Raw genomic sequence first — 22,313 nt, forward strand, 5'->3', positions numbered from 1 at the left:
TTACCATAATCTCCTGGCATGTAGAACATGCGGAATCCTCTTCACTGTCGTCGTCGTCGTCGTCGTCGTGCTCCGAACCACTTTCGCCTTATAACCGAAAGCTTTTAGGTCGGTTGGTTTCTTGCGACTTCCGGTGATGGAGGGAGAGGTTGACCGAACGTCGTCATTCTCGTTGTCGTTATCGCGCCATTATCTGCTCACTTTTCATCGATGCCGGATGCCGGCTGATGGAAGAGGGAGGTGTCTTGTGGTTTATTGCTACCGCCACTCTGCTAGTTGGAGTTGATGCCAATGGAGCAAATTAGAATGGCACTTTATAGTGCGAGGAGGGGATCTCTCCTTTAGCTTGTTCTTCATGAACTTCTCTTTCTGCATTGGATTTTGATGTTCTTCATAGTACCGGTTATTCACATTACTTACTTACTCTTGTTTTCTGTATTTTGTGTGTGTGTGTTTGTATCGTGTAAGTTAATGAAACATTGCATTGAAAATTATTCTTGAAACGCATTTCAGCTTGATTGCATTCCAGGCATCAATGTCCATAGCTGATGGACTCACTTAATCCGGGTTTTCAAATACACATCATGTATATTCCTTATACAAAACGTTTCGATTCCCAATCGAATCCCAAAATCCATCCCGAGTAAAATCTAACGTTATCAATGACTCCAGTAGCTTTGAAAACCGACATCATGATGAACTAGGTTGCTTTGAAAATGTGTGTGAACTTAAATAATATTACGTTTACATCGAACCTTTCCGAACGAAACTGAAGCGATACATTTTCATTCGGGATGTCACAAACATGTCCGGAACTGGAACTGGAAACGACCAATTTTTCCATTCGAATGCTAATCCATCACTCCGAATCCAAGTCTGAAACGAGTGGAGTCCGATTTTGCTTTTAAATTTTTTTCTATTAAATCGAACTGTTGTTTGTGTTGGTTTGTTGCCCAGTTGATGTATTTTGCGTGTTCGATCGGAAGCTTCTACAGCGGTCGGAGATAAGTGCTTTATTCCGCCGGCACACTACCTAATCGATTTTGCTCCCCCAATCCCTGTTGGACAAGGATCGATTTGTTTCAGCGGGGACATTTGTGGCTTTCCTGAGGGGGGATTTGTCGATTAATTGAAATACTAATGGATCGCTGTTTTCAGCATTGAAACTAACTTGGGTCAAATTGATGAAACTAGATTTTCATTTGTTATTTAAATCTTCAGCAATATTCCGAACTCTGATATGGGCTATCGGTGGAACACCCTTGGTCAGCTCAGAAATATAATATGCTCTTTGAATAATCTTAAACACCTGGAAGACGAATCTCGACTTTTAGAGACGGTGTGGCTAGCCGCAATCTCGAATATTTGATGTTGATTTACAATTTTCTAAAAAACGGTTCGATTTGAGAATTTAGCAGTCTTTAGTTTAGTAGTTTCCCCAATTGAAGTGCCGCACAGTTGTCCAGAGCTGTGAAAAGATGGTCAAAAGTAATTATCTCGAGAATCTTGCATTTTAGATAAGTAGAGTCTTCGATTTTGAATATTAAATTTTAGAAACAAATCAATCAATCATTGATCTATCAATGTCTAACTTTTAGAAACATTCCCGAAGACACTACTTATCTAAAATGCAAGATTCACGAGATAATGAATGTTGATCGCCTTTTTACTGTTCTGGACCATTGTGTGTCGGTCCTCTCATCTATCTCCTAAGATAGCCCCCTTTTCGTCCGGTCACCTTTCGAGATCCAGAGCACTTGCCATTGCAGTGCTTTTCTCACGATCATTCACCGGCGACGGAGATTAAAACAACAATCCACTCCATGTACACATCCACGTCCAACCTGTTAAGAAATTGTAGTCCTTAACCTCGAGTAAGCTGCAAGTTTTCGACTCCAGTTCTACTAGCTTTAGTCATAAGAAATTTTGATAATGTACATTGAGTTACGGCTCTGCAAAGCTAACTCAATTGAGCCTTGAAAAATAAATGAATTAAAAAAAAAAATTAAATCCCAAATGTACTTTTCGAAAAAAAAAATAGCGGTAAGTTCCATGCCAATCTCTATTTTTACTACGTTTAATCACAGACAAACAGACGTTACTGTTTTCCTTAAATATTTTGTCACGGAACTCATTAACGACATATTTCATTTTATTCGCGAAAAAAAAAAGTTTGCTTATCAAGTCTCAAACAATTTTTTTTTTATAATTCGTTTATTTTTCCAGGCTCATTTGCTGTAGCTTTGCGGAGCCGATATTCATTGTTTAGATATGTCTCAAACAATGTTGCATAGAAGTTAGATAGAATGTCAAAGTGATCCGATGCCAGCGATGTGGTAGGGGATTTGCGAAACTACTTATACGACGATTGAGTAGAAAGAGCTGCGTCTGTTTGTCTGTGGCTTAATCCGCAATTTCAATCCCGAATGTAAATTTAATACACCGTATTCAAAAAAATCCTCGATTTTCGTATAGAACGCCGTCAAAAAATCTGCTCTCTCACACAAACATTTGAATAAGCAACTAATGCCATTATAATTGCTTACCGATTAACCGGTGGGGATTCCTAACGGTTTAGTTTAGTTTTCTTTATTAACGAGACCGCTACGATACCTAACTGAGAATCTTTACGTTCTACAGGGAGATTCCAGGCGTTCCCGATGAGAACTTTAGACGTTTCCGGTGAGGATTTCACCAGTTCCTGAAAGTGGTACCAGACATTCCCAATAGAGATTACAGACGTTCCTGACGGGTGCTACAGACATTCTCGATACATGGTATCTACTACCTTTATAAATTTGGAAATACCTGGAAAACCGGAAATCTTCAGGGAGAATTATCAGAGAATTTTGAAATTCTCGTATCAAGTTATTCATAAAAAATAGAATAGAATGTATTATAGTACGCTGAGGAATCTTTACAATAATTTCAAAACAGTTTAAAATACAACCAACTTTATGTTTCCCGTGATTCACTTTAACTCTTTGAACATAATAATTCTGGAGTGGATTTATCTTCAGTAACAACATAAATTCTGAAACTTAGGGTTCTGAATCATGAATAATTTCTACAAATTTTCAACTTATAAAAAGTTTGAAACCCTGGACCTAATGAAATCAGACGTGGAGATTTCTCCAAGAATCTGGAACGAAAATAAATATCCAAGAACCGGGTTTTAAAAAAGGCCTTGAAGAAGTTTCTCGGCTTATGGACTTTAATAAATTAATTTGATGAAAATTTCTTAGGAACTCTAGGGATGGTTTTAAGGAAATTCAGAAGGGGATTCCAAGTTATGAAAACTGAAAATCTGAGAATTCCTTTCAAGTTAGTTCTGTTGAAACGTAAGAGGAAGAATCCCAACGAAGTTCTGAGTGTAATTTCAACAGAATCCTGAGTAAGGAAATATTCAACAGAATTCTGATGATTCCAAAGTAATTTTAAGGGGAATTCCAAGACGGCTCTGTCCAAGGAATTTGTAAGGAGATCTTCAAGGTACCTGTGAATAGAATTCCAAGAGGAAAAGTAAAATCCAAAGGGAATTTTGGAAAGAATTCAAAGGAAAATTTAAGGATGATTGCAAAGAAATTCTAAGAAGTATTCCAAAGGAATTCTAAGGAAAGTTTCAAGGAAATGTCCAGCAAAGTTTTGAGGTAAAGTTCAAAGTATAACTTCGAAGAGTTTCAAAGATCTTCCTTTAATAATTTTAAGAGAAACCAAGGAAGATTGCCTATGGAATTCTGAGGAGCATTTCATGGAATTTATGGGATTGTTCTTGGTAAACACTGAGGACAGTTTATTTCAAGAGAATTCTTTGGGAATTCCTACGAACCTAATTTAGAATTTCTGAAAATTAAGAAACTGTAGAGTGAATAAAAAAGCCTTCTGGGCATAATTTATAGAGTATTATGGATCAAATTGTAAGGGCATACCAGAGAGAGTTCTAAGTCGAACTCTTGAGAAGATTCTAAGGAAATTCTAGATCACAAAGTATAAAAATATCAAAAATCTGAGACTTTGAGGCTTAGGGAAGTTCTCTTTATCCTGGATTAAGAAAAAATGAAATCTTTAGTGTAGTGTTTTTGTTGTTGAAATTCTGGGCTAATAAAATGAGAGACCACAGACCAATATTCGGGGCTTGAAAAAAAAATCCAAGATTCTGAACCATGAGAAGCTTTCAAGGCTCAAAACTAAATTTCAAGGTTCAAATATGGCTCTAATGTTGGGTAGCCTATGGATCTAAGATTGGGCCCATCGCTAAAAATCTGCTATTTCTCAATTTTATCTAGATTAACGCGTCATTGGGACGGTACTAAGGGATATTTTTGGCCGCTATTAAAAATTTAGTCAATTGCTGATTTTATGTATGAGCCCAAATTAGGGGCATTTAGGCCGACATTACATCAATTTCCCGTATTTTGAATAAATATTTCATTGAAACCTGCAAATTTTCCGTTGAAGTCCTGAAAAAAACTTGGAAAACCCAGAGAATTTTATTCAGCATAATGACCCAAGTAACAATTTGGGTTTTATGAGGGTTCTGTAGACCACAATTTAGAGTTGTAGAGAGCTTTAAAACCTCAATAAAACTTGCAATGTCGATGGATGTTCTAGACGGTCCCGAACATTCCCGACGTGGATTCTAGAAATTCCTCACGGGTGCACCTGACGTTCCCGGAGTGATTCTGGACATTCAACAGGATAATTCCAGCAGTTCTAGACGTAGATTCCAACAGTTTCCAAATGTGATACCAGTGTGAATTTGTGTTAATGTCTCGGAAGTTTCTAGAACTCTAGAATTCTCTTGAAACTTCCGAAAAATTCCCAGAAGTTCCCTCAAAACAGGATCTCTTCCGAAACTACCCATAACTTTCTAGGAAGTGTCCCAGAAGTCCCATAGAACATTCGAGAAGATCCTTTGACACTTCCCTGTAACTGAGACTTTTCACTGCGAAGCATCCAAGAAATTCCTTTTAAACTTTTTTTTGTATTATAGTCACTATAACACATTTTAGGTCATTTGTGACTTGTCTGGGATAAAATTTGACCACGTGACCTTTAGTTTGAGAGGCATGGATTCTAATCACTATCCTGGGCCCGGCTCCCCTCTATAAATATCCCTGAAACATTCCATAAGTTCCGTTGGAATTTCTCATAAGTTCCCTCAAGTTACCTTGGAAGTGCCCATTATAACCCTCGGAATCGCCCACAAGTTACCTTTGAACATTCTAGAAGTTACCTCTATACATCCTAGAAGTGACTTTGAAACTTACTAGATTGTTCTTCATAACTTCTCCAAAGTTCTCTTGAATATTCATACAAATTCCCATGAAACTTTCCAGAAACTCTCTCAAAACTTAATAAATGTCCCCTCAAAACTTGCTCAGAAGTTCTATCTGAAACTTCCCATAAGTTTCCTCGAAGCATTCCATAAGTTCTCTCGAAAGTTCCCATTGGAATTTCCCATAATTTCCTTCAAAACATCGTAGAAGTAAGTGACTTTAAAAAGTTACCAGATATTTTCTCAAAAGTTCACTTGAATATCCCTAGAAATTATTTTGAAACATGCAGAAGTTCCCTCGAAACCTAACAAATATCCCCTCAAAACTTGCTTAAAGTTCCTTTGGTAATTCGCAGAAGTTCCTTCAAAACTTGCTTAAATTTCACTTGATACTATCTAGAAGTTCCCTCGAAACTTTCCATAAGTTTCTTCGAAGCATTTTTTTTTTTTTTTTATATCTTTATTAAGGAGACTTTCAGCCGTTGGCTGGCTCGTCTCCGAATACCCCACAGGGGGGTATTCCTAGGGGAAAAGGGGGTTTACAGAGTTTTTAGAATGTACAGAGTTTTGGTTTTTGAAACTTATGTTTCCTGTCTCAGCTAGCTGTCAAATTTTCATTTCAAAGGCTGTCTAAAGGACCCCGGTAGAGCCCCACCGGCAGAGGCTGCCAGGTGAACCTGGCAGCTGCTGCCGGCAGGGGTTGCCGGGCCTGCTATCAAAATAGTATTTTTCGTGTTATAGTGACTAAATTCAGGACCCCGATAGAGCCCCACCGGCCGTAACTGCCAGGTGACCCTGGCAGCCGCTGCCGGCAGGGTTGCCGGGCCTGCTATCAATATCGTATTTTAAATATTTTTGTAGATTCCTGCTTCCTTCGTAAAGCAGATGAGTTGGATTTCCGCTACCGGGTCGTTTTGGAGGGCAGTTGATAAGGATGTGCTCAACCGTCATCGTTGTTCGGCACGCGTCGCATCTCCTCCGGGAGCCTCCACCGCTGCTGCTTCCCATGTTGTGAGTAATCCGGGTGTGACCGGTTCGAAGTCTGGAGAGTATTCTCTGTTCCGCGTAACTTTTGGTGTCCGTCCATGGGGCCGTTTCCCCTTTGACCTTTCTAATGAAAAGCTCTTGGTTGCTGTTCCATGCGTTGCCCCATGCTGACCTGATGGTAGATTTTATCCAGACTTTCAGGTCTTGTCTGGGGACCGACTTGTGGGCAAGACGGCCGCTTCGTCCGGTGGCCGCGAGGTGGTCGGCTTCAATGTTACCGGCGATTCCGCAGAGGCCCGGTATCCACATGAAGGTGGTGCCGGGTTGTGTGTGCTTCTGGATGGCCTGAATCCACGGGTGGCGTGCAGTGGAAGATTCCAATGCAGCCAGAGCGCTGGCGGAGTCCGTGAGTATGCATAGAGGGGAGGAGGATGGTAGGGAGGCCGCGTAATGTAGGGCTGCTGCTTCTGCTGAGAAGACCGAGCATTGGTCCGGGAGTTTCCAGAAATGGGATGTTCGGCCATCAGTTACTCCAAAACCTACTCGGCCCCTAGCCTTCGATCCGTCGGTGTATCGGAATTGGTGGTTATGGTACATCGTTCTCAGTCGCTCGGTGAGGCAGGTTCTCATTTCCGCCGAGTTGTCCCCTGCTCTGAATCGGTTGGCCATGGTTCTATCTGATCGGATGGGGGAGGCATCCCACTCCCTGGCTCCGACCCAGTGGAGTTTAGACACCGGAGGGAGCTCCTAGTGGGCGGTCTCTTGGAGAATTCGTTTCCCCTCCGAGAGGAGATAGAAATCTCCGTCACCGCTGAGTTGCTCGTTGAGTCCCACGGCTCTCGTACAAACCAACTCCGCAATGAAAAACCGGAACGGTAGTGTTCCGGTCTCAATGCATGCGGCGTCGGCTGGTGTTGATGGCAGTAGACCGGCTGCAATCCGAGTAGCCTGGTTGTATATCGGTGCAAGACGGGAGATGATGGAGTCGCTGGACGCGCATAGAAGTTCGATTCCATATGTCAGTCGGCTGTGGACGATGGATCTGGCGGTGTTCATCACAATACCTCGGTTGTTCACCTTGTGTTGACCGGATAGGGAGCGAAGGATGTTTAGTCTTGTTCGACAGTTGGCCTTGACCTCGTTGAGGTGGGGGCCGAACCGGAAGTTTCGGTCAATCGTGACTCCTAGTATGGAGATGGATTTCCTCCTGGGGATTGCCTGCTTGTCGATCCTAATCGGGGTCGGTAGTGGCCGGTGACCATGCCGGCAGACATGGGAAACCGAGCTTTTCTCGGCTGATATCGCAAAGCCTGTCTTGGCGGCCCATCTACCAACCGCAGAGACCGCCGCCTGCAATTTTACCTTCATTGCTTTTAGAGTTTTCCCGACTACTAGGAGCAAGATGTCGTCCGCATACACCAGGATGTATATTTCCTTTGGCAGTCCCACAAAGATTCCGTTCATTGCCACCAAGAAGATGGTGACAGCAATTACGGAACCCTGTGGAACTCCTCTTCGAAGCATTCCATACGTTCTCTTGAAAGTTCCCATTGGAATTTCCCATAATTTCCTTCAAAACTTCCCTCAAGTTACCTTGAAACTGCCTATAATTTCCTATGGAACTTCCTATAAGTTACCACTAAACGTTGTAAAATGATCTCTCCCTAGAAATTCTCTTGAAACATTCCAGAAGTTCCCTCGAAACTTAACAAATATCTCCTCAAAACTTGCTCAAAGGTCCTTTGGTACTTCGCAGAAGTTTTTTCAAAACTTGCTCAAATTTCCCTTTATACTACCCAGAAGTTCCCTCGAAACATTCCATAAGTTCTATTGAAAGTCCCCATGAGTTCTATGGGAATTTTCCCTTAAGTTTCTTCAAAACTTCCCTCAAGTTACCTTGAAACTGCCCATAATTTTCCTTGGAACTTCCTACAAGTTACCTCTAAACATCGTAAAAGTGACTTTAAAATGTTACTTTTTTTTAAACTTTATTATAGAGATTTTTAGCCGTAGACTAGTTCATCTCTTGAAAAAGTTACCATCAAAAGTTCTCTTGAATCTCCATAAAAATTCTCTTGAAACGTTACAGAAGGTCCATCGAAACTTGCTTAACACTCCGAACACGATGCCTGCGGTAAAATGTGTAACGGTAAACTTGTAATGTTTGAACAATCATAGCTCAGTCATTTATTGGTGAATTTTAAATCTATTGGCGTAATTTAAAACTAGGTATTCTAAAGATTTATTTGGTATCAGAAGATTTAAATCTATCGATAAATTGCTGAGCAATGATTTTTCAAAGATTTACAATTTACTGTTACACATTTTACTGGAGGCATCGTGTTCGGAGTGTTAAAGTTCCTTTGATACTTTCCTCAAAACTTCTCACAAGAACTTCTTCGAAAGTTTCCATGAGTTCTGGTGGAATTTCCCAGAAGTTCCTTCAAAACTTCTCTCAATTTACCTTGAAACAGCCCATAATTTGACGCGGAACTGCCCAGAATATCCATTGGAACACGTTACAAGTTACCTCTAAACATCCCAGAAGTGACTTTTAAACTTTCCGAAATTCCCATCAAAACTTAATACTTCCCAGAAGATCCATCGAAACTTCCCATAAGTTTTCACGGAATTTCCCAGAAGTTCTTTGAACACTTCTCTTATGTTATCATGAAACTGTTCATAATTACCCTTTGCACTGATTTCGGAACTTATCAGATATTCCCTCATAACTTCTCAAAAGTTCTTTGGAATCTTCCTATAAATTCTCTTGAAACTTTCCAGAAGTTCCAGCAAAACTTAACAAATCCTCGAACTTTGCTCAAGGTTCCGTTGATACATCCCATAAATTTACTTGAATTTTCCAAAGCGTTTCGTCGGAATTTTCCAGAAGTTCCTTTAAAACTTCCCTTAAGTTACCTTAGAACTGAACATAACTTTCCTCGAAACTATCCAGGAGTTTATCCTAGAAAGTTCTTGTTGGAGTTACGTTAGAATTTTCAGATGTTCCTTCAAAACTTCTTTGAAGTTACCTTGATACTCCCTATAATTTCCTTCGGAACGGCCCAGAAGTTCCCTTATAACTTGCTAGAAGATAACTCTAAATATCCTAGTAGTAACTTTGAAACATACCAGATGTTGCAACATTACTTCGCAAAAGTTCTCTTGAATTTTCATATGAATTCCATTGAAACTTTCCAGAAGTTCACTCGAAACTTACCAAATGTCCCCTCAAAACTTGCTTAAAGTTCCCTTGGTACTTCCCATAAGTTTCCTCGAAACTTCCCATGAGTTCCGTTGGAATTTCCCAGAAGTTCCTTCAAAACTTCCCTCAAGTTACCTTTGATCTGCCCAGTAATTCCCTGGGAACTTCCTAGAACTTACTTCTACATATCCTAGAAGTGACTTTGAAATTTACCAGATGTTCCCTCAAAACTTATAATAAGTTGTCTTGAATCTTCCTAGAAATTATTTTGTAACATTAAATGTGAACCCACAATCTTTTGAATTTTCAGTCAGTAAGCAAAAGCGGTCACTCTCACCGTTATAACTCCCACTGACTGGCAGTGACATTACGGATAGAATTCTCCTTCAACCATCTTATATATAAATAATTGCAAAAAGCTTAAATCCGGGAGTCAGAAGGTGACAGCTCTATCGCAACTCCAAAAGCCCATTTCAAGAACGCAAGCCCTCCGAAGCTATTTTCGTATACGATAAGCCCCACTCTAATACATTTCAATGTGGGAATCATTAATAATGTACTGGAACTTTCAATCAAGCGGTATTGCTTGATTGACGCGTATTTAATGAGTTGGAAATGTTTGTAGTATCACTAGTACTAGTACTAGTACTAGTACTCGGAAATTAAGTATGAAAATATTATGAAAGACAAAATGGAACGCCAAGTGAACCCAACAAGCTGGCCTGCTGTGTTAGAGGGGAAGTAGCAATTGTAGACGATTCGCTTCACGGGGTAATCCGGTTTGTGGTAGAGCTTGCACTTAATGTTCCGAATGTAGTCTTGAAACACCGACACAATCTGCACACTGTGGAAGTCGATTGATTTGTTGATTTGATGATTTGTTTTCCGTCGATCTTGTTTTCCGTGCTGATCACCAATGCTACCGACGCCAGGGAGGCAGCTCCCACACCTGGACCCTACCTATCGACCCATCAACTCATGAACCGGGGACCAACGGCTTTACTTCCCGTGATCAGAGATGTTATGCCTCAGAACATCCCGGCGGCGCCTACTGGGATTGAACCCATGTCTGCTGGGGTGGAAGGTAATCACGCTTGTCACTACACCACAAGCGCCGCTTGATCCAAAATTTTGACAGGACGAAAATTTTTCGCTTCCATCCACAAGCCCAGCACTCTTCCATCTTCTGCGTAACAGTATTGAATCCCAAGTAACAATTCAGTAACCATTTGGCATCCACTCTGGTTTATGATGGTTTTATAACGGCAATGAACATTCCCATTTAGTATAAATACAGCATTTCAAAGTGTAAAACATTCCTGCTTAGTAATTCAGCTTTTTGCTGTTTTAAAAACCTTTTATAGTCTGGCAAGAAAGTCAAACACTGCCTTGTTTTAAAAATAAATTTAAAACTGTTCTCAACCCTCTTTAAAACTGCTCTGTAATTCAAGCATAAACGTCATTAGCAATTGTTTATTAATGTCTTGATAACATACTTTATAAACGTGTTCCATCATTATAAAAGCAACCATAAAACCATTAGGTTTTGCATTAGAGCAAAAAACCTTTATTGTTGCTTTTCAGGCTTTTTAAAGTGCATCATGAACTCCCCAATTACTCTGTTTACAAATTGAGCTAAAAGATGGTTCCTCATAGTTAATAAAAGCCAAATTTATGCAAGGAAATCTTGAAGGATAGACGAAGTAGGATGAAAAAATCAAGTCAATTTCAACACAATTTACTTCTTTAGAAGAACCAGCACACCACCAACGACTGACCATCTAGCGGAGAAGAGTAAAGTAAGCGGGGCCCTCAGACTCATAAAACATTGTCGAAAGTTGAAAAACATACCAGCCTTCTCCAGATCTTGCGGTGACAATCGAAATAACAACCGACAGCAAACCACTGAACCTGTTAGTTAGCGGAGATTAGCTGCTTTCCGATCCAAAGCAGCGATTTTATTCGGCGAAAGAATCAACTCTTCAAAAATTTCATTCCAGCGTACATCCCTGCATCATTGGATGGTGCACTTCTGTAACCATCCGGAAGGGGATATTTTCGGGAACGATTGCGGTTCCAGCTGTTCGAATTGCGAAATGTTGTAAAACAGTATCGCAAACTATCTGAGTAACAGCTCCCAATCCATCGCATCGGGAGAAAACCGCCTGGAAGAATCCTGGATCTCACAGCGCAACTATCGAAAGATAAACAAACTTTGACGTTTAACTTTTTGCAGCCAACTTTGCCTCCATAAATGCTGCCATAAATTTGAACGGGTTAGGATCAAGCAAAATGGCTTTAGATAAATACTATTCAGCCTGCAAGTTTTCTTCATAGAAGCCTTTTTTAAACCTTTTGAATTTGTTAGGGATTTATTGAAAGCAAAACAACTTTTTCACAAATGACCCATGAATATCATCTTTTATGCCTCCGCCATGTTACAATTTGTTTGCTAGTTTTTTACAATTTTCGGTTTTCAATCTATAGTTCCTTGGATATAACTGTATTTTGGTAAATTTAGCAATGAGGAAACATTTAAATGCGAAAATCATTAAAACAATCTCGGTCTAGCTTGATCTAAAAAATAATTTTTTTTTTTAATGCAAAATAATAAGTCAAATCGACGTTTTACGAGGGCGCACTTATTTTTTTCGATGTTTTCACATACATTTCACATAAAATTCAATAAGGCACTTAAAACTAGGCCACTGAATGAGAACTATTGTAATAAATTTGGATATTCAACAAGATTTTTATACCATCAGTTTATATTTTAATTACTTTAATAAAATTGGATTCATAAATCCTTTTCTATCTTGATTGATGCTTTCCTAGTGGATTCAGCATGCGGCTAGGGGAAATGGCTCGGAAAGGGTTTTTATTGTTGCTAAATAGCTTTTATTGTAGCTTTCAAATGGTTCTCAATGCGTTCGTTAAACAACCATTTGCAGTAAATCAATCTTGAAGAGCTTCGAGAATACACCCTTCAGCACCTTCTCCAGGGTGGGCCAACTAGACATATTCTAGTCTAAATGAGGTTTTGGTGGATGCATTAATGACAAAACAGCCTTGACCAGAGTTTTATGAATGTTGTTTTATAGTTGCTTTGTAGTATTTCATAAAACTTAAAATGTTACTTGGGTAGGTACATACAAATTCTCGCAATGACTGAATACCACATGACCTTGTCAATTAACCAGAAACACATCGAATTAAGGTAAGGTTTTCTCCAGGACGCTATAAAAAGCAACAACTTTGGAATAATTTCTGATACACCTGATATCATGAGGGAATCTCTAAGAGACGTTATTAGAATGTTGGACAGTTAAAGATCTTCAGAATATTAGTTGATCATCCAGAAGTTTTGAAAAAAATATTCAAAGATTTTTTTTTTTTTTTTAGAGCTGATCTTATCAGAGGTTGGATTTTTTGGTATAATTTCTGAGTCACGTGGTATCATAAGAGAATATCTGAGAGATGCAATATGAACTGTTGGATACCTTTAGAATAGTACCTATTTGACCTGAAGGCATGCAACAATATTCAGAGGATTTAATGAAGATCTCTGATCACTTGATGGTCTTTGGAATAATTTCTGGGCAACATGTTATATAAGAGAATGTCTGAGAAACGCGATTTGAATTATTGGACATTAGAAGAACTTTAGAATAATTGATTTGCTGAAAAGCTTGTAAAGCAAATTTATGTGCTCTGTCAATTTGCCGAATCTGAACAATAAAGCTGGGTCAATTGATCAAGTCAGTTAAATTCAACTGACTTGAACGCAAATTGAACGTCATTTAACTTTGACTTGCCTAGTCTATGCCCAGCAACGTCACCTCGTTTTTCCCTGGCCATCTGCCATCTGTTAGATTAGAAGCTCCACAAAAACAACCATAGAAATTTGAAACAGAGTTCCATTCGTGTTTCAAACCCGCTTATAAATAAAACATAATAGTCGAGCAGTTACAAATATAGTTCAAACTAGTACTCGAATAATGAAACTGCATCTCAGCATTGCGATGGGTGCGTTTCTGTTCTAGTTTCAAATTGAAACAGTCCATATAAAATACAACAGCATTGCGAACGGCCTTAGTTTTTAGTTTTGTTACTTATATTTGTTTTTTTTTTTTTTTTTTTTTATTTTAGTTTTTTTTTTATTAATGTTCTACACCTTTGCCGAAGACATAAACTTATTATTTTGTGATTTCAAAAAGTTATTTAACCGTCTTTTTTCAGAATGGTCCCACTGTGAGCTGGTTCGTCTCCGTGCCAAAAAGTAAAATAATTCAAGCAAATCGGAGATAAAGACATGGGAACGAAAAAAAAAATTATCATTGTGCTCAGACAGAAGATTTCTTTTTGATACTTTTTTCAACATCACATAAATGAAATTCATGGAGCTTAAATTTAAAAATTAGCGTGTGCATGAAGCAATTAATTTTTTTAAAGAAAATAATTGAAGAAAAATTGTAGCAAACACAACAACGCTACCAGCTTTTCGTTAGATGAAATCTTGCCGAGCACGAGGGCTCTAGCCCCCCCCCCCCCACCATACTTTCAGAAGCTAGTTACGCCACTGTCATATAATATTTAGAATGTTCCTTCTCTTTTCATTCTTCATCTGTTACCCAAACCGGAAAACCACTTCAAATCCCTTCTTTTTTCAATGCTGAATGCTTTCAGCTCTATGCTGCACAAACTAACAGAGTTCCATTTCCGGGGTTTTCAGCGCATTCAACCGAAAGTGGTCGAGGGGAAAACGGGGTGAAAATCGGAACAAAAGAGTGCAAATAACGATACTGTCGGTTCGGTTCGTGTGATTCGATTTGCCATCAAAATCGCATAGCAAGAGCATAGGAGTTGTGCTGCTGCTACCCTTTGACGAGCGTTGAAGCGATAAATTGGAGCCGAATAGTTGCTTAGCTTGGCGTCTCATTCTGTATGTGATCCATCCAAGGATCGGGATATCCTTTGAGGTCAACTGTAGTCGGCAGTGGGCGCGTGTTCAATACGTGATAAAGCTATTTTCCTGTTGTGACTAGTGGGTGGAAATGGTAAAATTCCTGACCCGCACTCGGAAATAGCGTAGGCGAATTCCTGAAGGGGAACACAATGGATTCTTAAAGTGTGGTACTTGCCACTGAGCACGTAAAACAGTGTGCACATAAAATTGCATACCTACCGGGCGCAGTTCATCATCTGAATGAGGCACGCTGTAATTCTTGACCGCAGATGCTTTTCCAGATTCTAGTGTAATCATTCGATGGAAATTCGGCTAACGAAAAGCATAGATTCATCAAATTTGAAATTCACATGAGTTTTCGCGGATGTTTGATGATGAAAAATTCTCGTCATTAATCACCGAGCATATTTTCCACATAAATCATACGAAGCAACGGTGGAACGTGAACAAACATTTGCATTCAATTTCAGTACCCAATGGCTGCCATCGTCGTCTTTGTTTATGCCGCTGCCGCGAAGCTTGACTTCCCCTGCCAGCAGCGTTATCTCACTCGAACGGAAAAATCGACTTAGGAAAGTTCGTTCGATATGGTGTTGTGCTTCATTACGCCGTCACTGCCTTGATATGCTCAATTTTTGCTTACACAAATTCCCTTCCTCCCCCGAGCAATCATTTTTCCAGCTAACTTGCTGTGTTTTCCCTCGTTTGGAAGCACGCAACGTCTGGCCATTCATAGCCGTTCCTACAGCATCAGCATAACCAAAAACGAGCGTCGACAGCCCAAGTGAACGTTCTCAAGTATCATTGGCGTTGGCGTTTGCTTTCATCATTCATTGCTGAAAATGTCTCTCTGCCACATTTCTATGTTCTTGTACAAAAGATAATGTAATGAACTTCCGGAATGTCGCCGCCATGCTTTAAGTGCGCGCTTCGTGTGGTTTTTTGTTTAGCCTCGAAACTGGTGAATCGTTTGATATTAAAGACAATCGGCATATTGGTGGTTCGGTTGTGGTCGGATGTCTTTAAAAAGAACCTTATAATGGCAGAATGCTGAAATGTTTTGAGAATCCTGGAATTTCGACCTGATCGCTTTTCGGAGACATGATCTTGATCTTTCCGATGAAATGAATATCTTCACCCCCAGGGGGACCAGTTCCAGGCCAAATAGCAAAAAAATAATAATTTTTGGCTCGACCTGCTCCGATTTGCATGAAACTTTGTATCGTTGTTTGAATGGGAAATCATTCACATTTTAGCAAAAAATCGACCATTTTGAATCTTTTAATTTTATTCAAAATGGTGCATTTGACATTTTCCAATTAATTGCAGCACGAAAACGTAACTTCTGATCGAAATGAAATCTGAGACAGAGTTGTTGAGAAAAGTGTAAATCGTTTCTGGGAAAAATGTACAAGGTAATTTTGAGTAATTCAGCTATGTGTGAGTTCAGTTCTGTGGAAAATTACATGGCGAATGTGAAGAGAATTTCAGGATTCGTTAAAAATTATACAAGTTTACAATACCAAAAAAACCGGGAAGAGTTTTAAGATTTCCAGGATAATTTTAAGGAAAATTACAAAATAATGTTTCTGAAGAATTTAGAGGAGAACTTCAAGATAATTCTGAGCAAAATTTTAAAACAATTATCAGGTGAATTGAATGGAAATTGTAAGGAGAATTCAAGTGAAATAAGAAAGAAGAATTTCATGATTTTTTTTTGATTTGTTCTACAAAGAATGCCTGGACTGTTTTAAGAAATTTTCAAGGGGCTTCCAGAGAAAATCTTAAATTTACTTGAGAAAAATTTCCAAAATTCCGGTAAAAACCCGGGAAATTGCTAATTGGGATTTGGTGATCACAATGAGAACCGGCAAAAATTAATAAACCTTAACCCACGAGTTTTTTTTACGCCAGAGTTTCAGAATCAACTAGTGAAACAAAGTAAGATTTTAACAAAATAATACAACTGCTCTTTTTTGCATATTTTTTAACTAATTTGTCTTAGGGGAATTTACGTATTTTTGGCAACCTAAGCAGCGACCTTCTTTCTATAGTCTTTTTCTCTAAGGAACGCACACATATGAAGTATTGGTTTGTTTACAATCTTTTGCTGCCAGCTGCTCTAACAATTTCAGTCGAAAGAATTGTCAAAAACTGTTTTGAAACGCTTTTACAAAGCTCCAATCTTCTCTAGTGAGAGCGAGTATTGTCGGCAACCAGTTTTTCTTCGGCAAACGTTCCATTTGAACTGCATGTAAATCTGCTGTTCTATTATCGGCAACTCGAAATCAGCTACAATTTGTAGTGCGTGTGTTTCATTTCAAGAAAACCTTGCTAGATTGCTTTTTCTCAGTGGTAAAAATATAGTCAAATTGAAGCTGAAAGCATAAAGAATCGTAGGCATGCATTCAGCGAAGTGTTTTCGTAAGAAAATCCAGTGAAAATAGTGTTTCAATTTGGTTTGCCGAAAATAGTCTGGCATGCCGAAGCCGTCAGTTCCCCTACTTATTCAAATTTTGATGAAAAAACTTCATGACACCGGGCATTCGAAACAAAAATGTGGCAACGGAAACTTAACTAAAAAATATCTGGGATTTTTGAAATAATTTTAAAATTTTATTCAGAATTTCCATGGTAGGGGAAATGGCTCTAATGTTGGCCTATGGATCTAAGATTGGGTCCATCGCTAAAAATCTACTATTTATCAATTTTATCTAGTTGAACGCGTCATTGAGACGGTACTTATAATGGATAATTTTGGACGCTATTGATTTTTTTTTCTTTATTAAAGAGATTTTTAGCCATAGGCTAGTTCATCTCTTATTGAAAATTTAGTCGATTGCTGATTTTAAGTATGGGCCCAAATTAGCAGCATTTATTCCGACATTACATCTATTGTCAGCTTGGAGCCTTGATTATTGTTAATTTCTGATTTTTATTCAATTGTGGCGATTTTCCGGATTTATGCCTTAACAATAAAATCCCGTAACTGTTTTTTCCTGAAATCAGTCATGCCAGTATTTATTCTTTTACCATATTTTGCTGTTTATATGAAACCGCGAAACATATTTTGAGCACCCAGGAAATACCAGAAAATTTATTTCTAAAATCCAGTAGCCACCCTGACTTTTCTTCCATATCATGTTCATTTGTGCTTGGCTGGCACTTTCAACACCATTTCCAGTCAGTCACTCTAATCAGTCAAGAACCAATCTCAAACACTACATGATCGAACGTGTAGATATTATTTTAAGAACACACCACGTTCGAGCGTTTGTTCAGCATGGAGGTGCGGCTCAAAACGACGTCTGTTCTCCATGTTAAGAGCGGCTGATCACTGTCCTAGTGCCAGCATGGGACTCTAAACAGAGCTGTGCACGATGGTCCCCCAGCGAGACAAAAGGTATGGAAAAGCGGCATTGAGCGGCTACTTTCTACCAGAGCTGTGGCACCAACAACGAGGTGGGAACCGGTTTTGTAGTGCTGGGTAAGATGCGCCAACGCGTGATTGGTTGGCAGCCGATCAACGCGAGGATGTGCAAGTTGAGCATTCTTCAACTACGGCATAATCAACGTGCACTGCCCACACGAAGGGAGACCCCACGACGAGAAAGAAGCGTTCTATGCGCAGCTGGAGCAGGTGCACGACGGCTGTTCGCAACGGGACGTCAAAATCGTCATCAGCGACATGAACGCTCAGGTAGGACGGGAGGCAATGTATAGACTGGTAAACGGGCCAAACAGTCTGCATGCCGTATCGAACGGGGTATGGTAGTTCGAAGTACCTTTTTCCCCCGCAAGAATATCCACCAACACACAGAAAACCAAATCGATCACGTTCTAATCGACGGGAAATTCTTCTCCGACATTATCAACGTCTGCACGTACCGCAGTGCAAACATAGATTCGGACCACTACCTAGTTGCAGTATGCATGCGCTCAAAACTCTCGACGGTACATAACACCCGTCGAAGTCGAACGCCACGACCCAACATTGAGCAACTATGGGACGCCGAAGTTACCCAGGACTACGCGCAGCAGCTGAAAGTTGCACTACCCACGGAAGAGCAGCTTGGCGCAGCTTCTCTTGAAGATGGCTGGAGGGACATCCGTTCCGCCATAGGTAGTACTGCTGCAGCGGCACTAGGTACTGCGATCCCGGGCCGAAGAAATGACTGGTTTGACGGCGAATGCAAACTGTTAGTAGAGGAGAAGAATACAGCACGGGCGAGAATGCTGCAACACCACACGAGATTGAATGTGGAGCGATACAGACAAGCGTGGAACAGACAAAACTCGGTTTTTCGTAGAAAGAATCGTCAGCAGGAAGACCGAGATCGCGAGGCGATGGAAAATCTGTACCGCGTAAACGACACACGGAAGTTCTACGAGAAGGTAAATAGTTTGCGCAAAGGCTACGTGCAGCAAGCCGATATGTGCAAGGACTTGGACGGTAACCTTCTCACGAACGAGTGTGAGGTGATTGAGAGGTGGAAGCAGTACTATGACGAGCACCTGAACGATGATGCAGCAGAAAACGAAAGTGGCCCTGCAAAAGACCTTGGAGCACACGCAGAAGACGACAGGCTACCGGCCCCTGATCTTCAAGAAGTTGAGGAGGAGATCGGTCGGCTGAAGAACAACAAAGCGACTGGTGTAGATCAACTACCAAGTGAGCTATTAAAATACGGTGGTGAATCACTTGCTAGAGCGCTGCACTGGGTAATTGCCAAGATTTGGGAGGAGGAGATATTATTGGAGGAGTGGGTGGAAGGTGTCGTATGCCCAATCTACAAAAAGGGCGACAAGTTGGATTGCTGCAACTACACTGCTGAGCGCCGCCTACAAGGTACTCTCCCAAATTCTATGCCGCCGCCTGTCACTATTTGCAAGAGAGTTCGTGGGGCAATACCAGGCGGGATTCATGGGTGCCCGCACTACCACGGACCAAATTTTCGTGATTCGGTAGGTTCTGCAGAAATGCCGCGAATACAACGTGCCCACACATCATTTGTTAATCGATCTCAAATCCGCATATTTACGACACAATCAATCGAGATCAGCTCAGGCTGATTAGGCACGAGTATGGATTTCCGGATAAACTGTCGCGATTGGTCAAGGCGACGATGAATCGAGTGATGTGCGTTGTTCGAGTATCGGGGACACTCTCGAGTCCCTTTGAATCTCGAAGGGGTTACGGCAAAGTGATGGACTTTCGTGTCTGCTATTCAACATCGCGTTAGAAGGTGTGATCAGAAGAGTTGGTATAGACACGAGTGGCACGATCTTCAGGAAGTCCATCCAGCTTCTTGGCTTCGCCGATGACATCGACATCATGACACGGAACTTTGAGACGATGGCGGAAATGTACATCAGACTGAAGGCTGAAGCTAGGCGGATTTGACTTGCCATCAACGCATCGAATACAAAATACATGAGAGGAAGAGGTTCTAGGGAAGACAATGTTAGCCTCCCACCCCGAGTTCAGATTGACGGTGACGAAATCGAGGTGGTCGATGAGTTCGTGTATTTGGGCTCACTGGTGACCGCCGCAAATGATACCAGCAGAGAAATTCAAAGACGCATTATGGCAGGGAACCCGAGCAAAGTTAGAGATCACATTCAAATCAGAATTTGCTGTTATGATGTAACTTATTTTGAATACTCCATTTGATCTCATTTTGGTTGACTTAACGGTTAACACAACAAAAATGAGAGCAACATTTTACACTGTTAAATTAAATGGAAGACTAATCCTGCTTTCAATAAAATCAATTTGATTACTGATTTTGCATTCATAATGTTTTATATGAATACGGGCCTGGCGGAAATGGTTAGTGTGAAATGTGTTAAACAACACAAATAAGCAATAATCGTTAGTTCAACGACAGACGCACATAAATCAAATTTTAAACAAGATATTAACAGCAGAACTTGAAGTCAAGTTAGTTGACTTCATAATGAAAGCACAATATGAAATCAGACCTCTGTCGCGACAGTTGAAATCAAAATGAGTCTTCATTATGACAGGAACTGCAAACTTTAATAACGATTTGCTTTCATTTTGTTAACCGTCTTTGCTCGGGAATCGTGCCTACTTTGGACTCCGGAGGACGCTCCGGTCGAATAAAATTCGCCACCGCACGAAGTTGACTGTCTACAAGACGCTGATTAGACCGGTGGTCCTCTACGGCCACAAGACCTGGACTATGCTCGTGAAGGACCAACGCGCCCTTGGTGTTTTCGAACGGAAGGTGTTGCGTACCATCTACGGTGGAGTGCAGATGGATGACGGAACGTGGAGGAGGCGAATGAACCACGAATTGCACCAGCTGCTGGGAGAACCATCCATCGTTCACATTGCAAAAATTGGGCGACTACGGTGGGCTGGGAACGTCGTTAGAATGCCACACGACGACCCAGTGAAAAGTTCTAGAAACCGACCCAACAGGAACAAGAAGAAGAGGCGCGCAGCGGGCAAGGTGGATCGACCAAGTAGAAGGCGATTTGCGGACCCTTCGCAGACTACAAGGCTGGCGAAGTGTGGCCATGTATCGAGTAGAGTGGAGACGACTTCTTCGGACAGCAGAGGACAACAAGGCCTCAGCCTGATTGGTAAGGTAAGTACATTCGCGTGAACAAAAGCCTGGCTTATCGCACCAACCGAACAATAGACCACGCGTGATCGATGTCATACCGGATAACGAAAGAAAACGTTAGAGCACACAACGCAGCAATTCGAGAACAATACGTTTGCAAAAACCAATTTAACCAGATTAAGAAGAATAATATAAAACCGAAAAAACCAATCAGTCGAAATTAGCAAAAAGAAACACGCTAAAGAGCAATGGAACAACCTCTCAACCGAAGCATAAAACAGACTATCTTCAGAGATAAAATACAAGCGTGTTTAGGGAAGAACTCTAAGAGAGTTTTGACTGGAACTCATAGTCAGAGATGAATGACATTAAAATAATAATAATAATAGTCAAATGTGTGAGTACACAGTATTGTTTTAGGAAGTTCTGTGGTAGTTTCATGTCGATTGTGAAGAGGATTCCAGGTTCAATTCTTTGGAAAATTTTAAAGTTCTGAGAGGAATTTCAAGAGAGTTCTGAAAATAATTTCAAGGAAATTTCAAGGGTATCAAATTTTGGGGTCTCCCTTAGCTCATTCGGTAAAGGCGTAGCTACAAAGCAAGACCATGTTGGAGGTGGCTGGGTTCGAATCCCGGTCTGGTCTAGTAATTTTTTGGGTTGAAAAATTTCTCGACTTTCCTGGGCATAGAGTATGATTGTGCTTGCCACACAATTATACTAAATGCAAAAATGATACCAGCATCGAAAGCTCTCAATTTATAACTTTGGAAGTGCATCTATAGAACACTAAGGTTAAGGCACGCAATAAGCTAATATACGATAAGCGATAAGCTTGAAATGCGAAGAAGAAGAAGAATAAAAAGAAGAAATTTTGATAATTTTCAAGTGAATTCTAATGAAGCATACCTAGGGAATCGAATTATAAGAACACCAACGTTTCAATGCAGTTAATATTTGTGCTCTTGAAATTTCAAAGTGGTTGAAAAGATCTATCAGAAATAAGGCTCCCACGGCGATTCACCGTTTGAATCAGGAACTTACATCCTCTGCAAAGGTTTTCAGATTTTGATCAAACTTTGCACAGTTTTTGCAACTTTTGATGCCTTATCAACTTGAACATTCCTACAGTCATCTCTTACCAGCTGTTCGGCAATATATGTAGATGTGACGGAATATATGTTGCATTAGGGTGGTTCAAATTATCGATTTTGCTCCACCAAGTTCAATCGATTCCAAATAAGGTTCTGATCATTATATCAAAATTTTAGTTCATTTGGA

General features: G+C 40.3%; 1 protein-coding gene across 6 annotated transcripts in view; it reads left to right on the forward strand.

Moving 5' to 3' along the window:
- rdgA (retinal degeneration A) overlaps positions 1-22,313 on the forward strand; it is a 381,463-nt gene that overhangs the window by 210,651 nt on the left and 148,499 nt on the right. The window lies entirely within an intron of this gene.

The sequence above is a fragment of the Ochlerotatus camptorhynchus genome, unplaced genomic scaffold (genome assembly GCF_037179485.1).
Source record: "Ochlerotatus camptorhynchus isolate MF236.1 unplaced genomic scaffold, CSIRO-AGI_Acam_v1.1 ptg000067l, whole genome shotgun sequence".
NCBI lineage: Eukaryota > Metazoa > Arthropoda > Insecta > Diptera > Culicidae > Ochlerotatus > Ochlerotatus camptorhynchus.